This window comes from Pinus tabuliformis, chromosome 5_1 (assembly GCF_031772625.1).
Source record: "Pinus tabuliformis cultivar Carrire ecotype Pingquan chromosome 5_1, CPIR1, whole genome shotgun sequence".
In the NCBI taxonomy this organism is placed as follows: domain Eukaryota; kingdom Viridiplantae; phylum Streptophyta; class Pinopsida; order Pinales; family Pinaceae; genus Pinus; species Pinus tabuliformis.
This window is the reverse complement of record NC_142305.1, coordinates 581427043-581435012: the sequence shown is the minus strand read 5'-3', so window position 1 is coordinate 581435012 and position 7970 is coordinate 581427043.

Sequence of the window (7970 nt, the reverse complement as noted above, 5' to 3'; positions counted from 1 at the left end):
AGAACAACAAAAAATTGAATTGAATGGAAAGTTTGAGTCCTAGTGTGAAGGTTTCATTTGTTGAAGGTTCTAGTTCTTGTGACTATTGGTGATTGAAATTGGTAAATCCTATATAGTTTTATTGTACATAGTAAGGGAGGCCTTGGTGTTTGTTACTCAATATCTGGGCACATCTCCTATTCACTTCCTGTTCCATATCCCGAAGTGCCAGAATGTTGAAACTTGTGAAGTATATCCATCATGATACACAAAAAAAAGCATCCCTGGAAAACCAAAGTAAAACTGTCGTGAGTCAATTCTAAAGAAGGTTTGTTAAAACCCTATTTCTTATGGCCTTTGCGCTTTGATCCACTACCTTCCCATGCTGATGGTAGGCTACACTACCTTACCCTACTGCTGTCAGCACAAGTTTTGATATGAAAACTTGTGTTGAACCTCTTCTAGCTATCTTCCCAAAATGGGGGAGAAGCTTAATATGCTAGAAACTTTGACAATATCAAGCTTATTGGTTTTTGTAGATATGGTCGAGCTCTCCCATTTGGATCTCTTGATATTATCGTTATGGGCCTTCCCCTTGAGATATGGACCTTTCTCCCTCTTTTCTGGATCCCTATCTCCCTCTCCCTTCCTATAAATCAACTCCCTTCCAACCCCAAATGGTTGGTCATTTATTTCATGCATTCCTATACTGATGTTATCCCCAAATTCCACTCATTCTAACTTGGAGGAGAAGTGCTTGAAGAGTCTTTTCTTGGATTTGGACATCCACCAAAAGGAGGTCTCCAACATCAAGGCATAGGTTGTATGCTTCCCTTTTTAGCTTGTTAATATATACATCTAATGTTCACTTTCCATAATTGTGTAAATGTTTATGCTTTTAACTTAATACTCCTTGATCTATTAAGTATTTTATGTTTGATATATGCTATATGTTTTCACTCATTCCAAAATGTGTTTTCAGTTTCCCAAAGTGGAAAAGAGAAGTGAAGTTTGAAGCCATATTCCAAACCAAAAAATCCACCAAATCTAAATCAGACCCTCTTGAGAGGATAGTGCCTAAAATAAGCATTCCAACAGTATATGGATGTCCAAAAAAAAACTTATGGATAAGACACTATGGCTTGTTGAAGTTTGATGGTTTTGTTGCCTTTGAAATGAAGGAGAAGAGCATATCAGATGTCCAGGAGTGTAACGAAAATTGCATACCGGAGGATCAGGCAGCATGGCATTCAGCACTTCAGATAACAGAGGTTCGATATTGCAAATCGGTGATTTTGGGTTTCAAAGTACATTGTAGTAACAGAAGCATTTTATCGGTTGGCTATTAGCAATCAAGAATATCAACAGAGTGAAATCAGTAATCACACCCCATAGCCATGTGGCATATAGACAATTGCAACTACCCAAAAATATCGCAAATTGGCGATCGGCTATGTTCAATAACCACACTTAATAAATTTCAGGAAGAATATTTCGATAGTATAAATCAACAGGAAATACCGAAAATGATTTACGAACGAAATTAGCGAAATTCCAAGGGCCGACGAGCCTTTTTTCTCTCCTCCAGGGGGACACGTGGCAACGTATTATTGGATTCGGTAAAGACACGGCCGCACTAACATCATCATGCCATATTAGTATGAAGGAAACATTGCATGATGATCTACCACTTTTAGGGGTCTTATGGGGGCATTTCTCGGTGACACGTGTCACCACTCATGAAGTGCCACATGATAGTGATGATATCACATCGAAAATTGTAGATCGGAGGTTGAGCCTTATCAGAATTTTTTAACGCGGTGCACACATTGGAAAGTGCGATAAAGGAGCTTCGATAAAGGGTGTTGGATCGCAGTCACAAAGGCATCAAAACCAAATGCGTATCTAGAGGCGAAGTGCTAATTATCTATTGTAATCAGAGATCACAAACATGTTATGGCACCGATATAGAAATTCCCAACTGGAAACATCTAATATAAAGGTTGAGATGCAGATCACATCCCTTAGTCTTATGATGAAGAAATATCGAAAGGGGCTAAACCAAATGGGGCCAAAGGACATCAAAACTCACTATTTTATAATGTTTTGTAAGACTAAAATTCGTGATGCAATGATGTACCAATAGTATGCTACACAACTTTAAACGCATATGGGTCAGCACCTAAGGCATTGAATGCAGGCATGGAGCAGTGGGAAATCAATATTAGTTGATCGTCTAGGAGCCTTTGTAAGAAGAAACCCAAGACAAAAATAAACACACAAATGGATTTGAATACTTCACTGCACGTCTTAAGAGAGTAAATGCAGGTATGGGACATAGGAAGACTTAATGGATCAGCATGGAGATCCACTCAAATACAAAATAAAGGACTGTCAAGTCGATCTCCAATTCTACTCTCTAATACGAAAACACAGTCAATCACTACCATCTCCAGAGAGTGGTGAATTCAGGCAGTTAAGGCGAAAGTGATAGGAATCGGCCAAGCAGCTAGAGGGACGCATTGTGGCAAAGACGTGGCCTGATCAAGGGCTTTCATAAGAACAACAGAGGGACACTTCCTCCATCATCTTTCTGTTTTCCATTTTTCTATTATTCTATAATTTCTGCTTATTTTCAAGAAAGGAATCAAATCCTTAAGAATCATTTTTGGCAGTAAAGCTATCGCAGGTCGAGACAGCTAGTCAATTGATAGCTGACCCTCTGCTGAGATATTTTGTAAATGTTGATTCAAAACCCCCCTTCTCTATATAAATAGGGGGAAGAAACACTTAAAAGATATTTCGAAACTATGCACACGTAGTGATCCAAATTCTATGATTCCACTTTAGGTCTATGAAGCTTGTTCATGAGGGACTTGAGCTATAGATTTCTTAATGTAAATGGACTGGTGAATGGGCCTCATTTCGAATATTAATGAAACTCTTTGGTGATTCCAATCATGGAAACGCACGGTATGTTTTCCCCTCTGTAAATCTCATTTCATATTTGTTCCTCTTTCTCAGAAATAGTGTATTGAAGCTGTCAGTTTCTCTCTGATTCATGGATTTATCTAGGCCGCTAAATAGCGAACAATACCCATGTATAAGACAAATTTACCTGTGTTATTCTATAACCTACAATACCTACATACAATATCAATTTACTTGTGTTATTCAATTAACTTGCAGTACTTGTAAGATCACATACTTACTCACGTTGTTTTGTGATAATGGTACCCATGAGGTATATGGCATGAAACCCTAATTTGTGCTCCACTCTTTCCACTCTTTCATCTCCACCCTCTTGCATATTTATGCTAGAACATCGTGGGCTTAAGATTCTATATTGCAATCAACCCTATGTACTGAATCCCCTCCTCCCTTTCCTCCTCTTCACTTGTTGAAGAAAGTGCAACTAGGTTTGGTATTCATAATGGCACAAACTTTGTAAATGTTTTTTTCTCGAGAAGAAAATATCGTAATTTCCATTAATTTGTTGAAAAATACATGTTGTAAATGTCATAGGCATATGCAAGTACTGTGACCGCAGTCAACTGTGTCGAGTATGAACTGCAAGTTCTAAAAAAATACCTTGTTGGGTGTGCCAGTGTTTGTTGTACATAATAAAAAATTACATATTCAAAAATTCACCAATGGTGTTCATTGTTCTGTTGCCAAAAAGTGATAATTACATAATGGAAAAACTGTGAAAAAAAAAATAAAGATTGGTGATATTAGGGTTTGTTTTCCCTCCATAGTTCCTGATCCATATATGGTCCATGGAATAAGTGATAGGTCCGCTTAGGTGTGTGCTCTGTGATCATCCATTCTCCTCGAGGACGATCGGTTGCCTATTTCGATAGCTTTTTCACACCTTCATTATTCTCCCTATAAATATGAGTGCATGAGATGTGATCAAAATGTGTTTTGATAAAAACAATATCATCCAAAATAGCTCTGAGAGTATATGCATGGCAAGTTGTTGTATTTTTGAACCAATTTATGAATATTTTGGAATCTCCAAAAATTTGTATGTGTCTTCATCATTTGAGGATTGTAAAATGTAAAAGATGTCGGAGAGTAAGTAGCTTTGTAAAATTATTTGTACCCTCTCTCAACCCCATGAAAATGTGGAAGTAATGTGTGTCTGATAGATAAAGTATAATGCCTCCTCCACATCCCTGTACTTGTGCAGCCCCATCAAAGCATGCGTAGGGGTGTGCTTTGTCAATCAGTTTCTGTGTGATGTTCTGAATTCCAAAAACTTGTTCATCTGCCAAAATATCCCCATAACTCGTACAAATTTTTGGTGGAATCAAAGAACAAATTATATTCTAGCCCCTAAAAATAATGTTATTGTGACACATACATATGTACTAATTGACTAGAAGTGGAAGATTCCTAGCTCTCGACTCAGTTGCAGCTTCCCACCATCTTTCCCAGGCATTTGTGATATCGACCCCACTCCAGGAATGCTTGATACTTAGTGTGTTCCATATTTGAGGCCAGAGCAGTTCAGAAGTGGGGCAAGTGAGGAATAAATGGTGATTTGATTCCTCCTTAGCATGGCATAAAACATACCAAGTCAGGCCCGGGAAAGCTCATTTTCTAAGGTTTTCTCCTATGGGTGTTCTATCCATTATAATGTTCCACAACGGTTATTTTGTGCACAGAGGGGCTTTTAACTTCCATAGATGGCTCCACCAACTCATCAGTCTATCTGGCTTCTAATCAGCATGTATGACATCATACCCTTGCTTGGAGGAGTAGTGCCCATTCTTAGTATATCCCTAGATCAATTCATCCACCTTTTATCTTAGCTGCACATGGGATCTTGTTAAAGTCTGTAGAAAAAATATCCATTGTCTTTTCCATCGATCTAGGATGTTCCATGCCTCTCCTATGTGCCATTCTTGTTGGAAGATGGTAGAGTTACGAGGGTTTCCAAGATGTGTGATGAAAAGGACACCATTGTGGTTTAGAAGTGTGATCAATTCCTGTGGGAGTTGGTAGGATTTTCCACTGCCAATCCAAGGTTCAATCCTGATCCAGACTGACTCACCATTTCCAATCTTCTAGATAAGGCCCCTTTTAATGATGGGAAGGGTGTTGATTACTGCCCTCCAAATAACAGGTATACCTTTCCTATTCCATGTGGGTCATCTTAGCCAGTCCACAGGTGTACTAGGCCAAATGTATTTGTTGATGACCACCTCTGACCAAAGGCTCTTAGGCTTCAGGAGGAGCCAGCCTAGTTTTATAGCCGGAGCTTGTGCGAAAGTCAGGAGGTGATCTAGACCCCACCCACCCCATTTTTTGGGGGTCGTAATATGGCTCCATTTGACCCACACAAAAGGATTTCCTTCTTTCTGCCCCTTCCAAAGGAAATGGTTGTAGACTCATTGGATGGACTATGGAAAATCCCCAAGGGGATCTAGGCCAAGCACATCTAAAATATTAGGGTTCTTCTAGCACTGCTTTTATGAGCACCAATCTTTTAGCTCTAGATAGTAAGAGATGACTCTAGATATTTAATCTCTTTTCCACCTTTGAGAGCAGCCAGGTCCAAACTGCTATCTTGTAACTATCTACGTTAATCCTAAATCCCAGGTACTTCATACCATCCTTCAGAGCCAAGGTTTGGTAGGGGAAATTTTGAATGGCTAATTCAGAATCTTTTTGTGTGCAATCACAGAAGGATATAGTGATTTTTCCCTATTTATTTTGATTCCTGTAGCGTTGCTGAAAAGTTTTAATATCTTTGTGAGAGTGATGATGTCCTGAGTTCCCCCATTAAGGAAAATGAGTATATCATCAATGAAAAGTAGATGAGTCAAAAGGAATTGATCAGTGATCTCGAGTCCTCGGAGTCTCCTAGCTCGCTTCTCAGTTGCAATTAGTCTGCTTAGGCCTTCCATAACTAGAAGGAATAGTAGGGGGGATAAGGGGAAACCCTACCTGACTCCTTGTTTCGCTTGAAAGGAATGTGAGGTTGACCTATTTATAAGGATTCCAAAATAAATTGATGTAATACATCCCATAATCCATCTAATAAACTCCTGAGGGAAACGCAAGTGAGTGAGTATCATCCTTAAATATAACTAGCTAACCTTTTCAAAGGCCTTTGAGAGGTCAATTTTGAGTGCCACCCCTTTTAGATTCTTCAGCTCAATGGAGTGGAGGGCCTCGTGGGTAGAACCAATGGCTTCATGAGTATGTCTATTTTGGAGGAAGGTGAATTTCTCCTAAGATATGTGTTCAGATAGGATCGGCTTGATGCGAGTTTCTATAATCTTTGCAATAATTTTGTAGAGCAAGTTGGAGTGGGATATAAAGTGAAATTTATTGAAGGATGATGGGAGTTTTTCTTGGGAATAAGGGAAATGAACGTAGAGTTTATCGGGGCATATATGCAGCCTAGAGTCTAGATTTCTTCCACCACTCCAAGCAGGTGTAGTCTAATGATATCAAAGAAAGAAATAAATAATTCCATAGGACAACCATCTGGTCCTGGACTTTTGTCCTTCTTGGACCACTTGAGCATGCTTTCTAATTCCCCCATGGAGACAGGTTTTATAAGGTCCTTTGTCCCTTCTAGTTCCACAAACTCAGGGAAATGGCTAGCAATGTTAATGATTTCAGCAATAGAAGTTGCAAGGGGGGCTTTGGAAAGCTGCTTGAAGTGAGAGATACCAAGAAGGGCGAGCTGGCAGTGAGTATTGACTATCTCGTCCTGGTCTGAGGGCATCTGCCAGATTGTATTGCTGGATTTTCTTCCATTTGCAAACTTATGAAAGAATTTTGCGTTACCATCACCCGCTTGGAGCCAAATTTCTCTGCTTCTAAGTCTCCATGTTTCTTCCTAGTTAAGGAGGATCTTAGATCTCTGGGTCTCCAAATCAAGCAGATGTAGCTTAGCTTCGGTTGATAAGTAGTCAAGCCCACTTTCATCCGTTAAGGAGGCCAACTGGGCTTTGATTTCTGCAAGGGAATGGTCATCCCTAGTTTTTTTCCTTTTTTTCCCATTCAATAGTTAATCTCTTAAGCTGTTTTAGGTTGCTGCAGAAACCTGCATCCTTCCTCTAGTCCCTTAAAGGGGGCTGAGCTTGCCAGAAATCCGAAACCAGCTTAATATTTTCAGGGTCCTCTAACCAAGTGGATTTAAATTTGAAAGGTGCCCTAGGATTTCTGGAAGAGCCAGGCACTTTCAAGTAAATGGGAGAGTGATTTGAAACACCCGCAAGCCCACCCATTGCCTGTAGATGGAAAGGGTATGGATAAGGTCTTCTTGAATGAGATATTTGTCAAGCCTTCTATCAAGGGCAACTTCTCCAGTCCATCTGTTATGCAAAGTTGGCATCTTCTTATTCATGGGTAGAATGAGACCATATTGATCCAGGATGGAGCTTAGCTAATTAGAGAAAGGGTCTAGTTGCGAGTGATTCCCCCAAGATTCCTCATGTCCAATGGAGAAATTCAGGTCTCCCTCTAGAATTGTGGCATTATTGATCAAGGGATTTTCCAGAAAGGATTGCCAAAAGGCAAGTCTGTTTTGGTTTGGGGCATATATATTAATGATACAAAGTTGTTTTCCTAAACCATCTGAGAAAAAGTCCATGCCCAAGAAACCTTGGCCTCCCCAAGAAGATATCATCCTTATAGTTTGAGGATTTATCCCAATGGGTAAGGCCTCAGATCTACCAGCTGCATCCAGAGCTTGGAAGTGTTATCCAGGTAAGGTGTCTTGTAGGATCCTAACAATCTGTTCAGAAGGCCCTATGGTTTCCTGGAGAAGAATCATGTCACAGGGAGTGCAGTGCCAGAGTTGCTTGAGGGCCAAATTTTTGGGGGTGCTGGCCAAGCCACTACAGTTGAAAAAGAGTCATTTCATCAGGGAAAATTATCAAGGGTTTCATATGCTCTAACTACACTTTCAATGATGTTTTGGCACTGTTGAGCCACATATGCCCCCGCAGATTTGATGGCTTTGG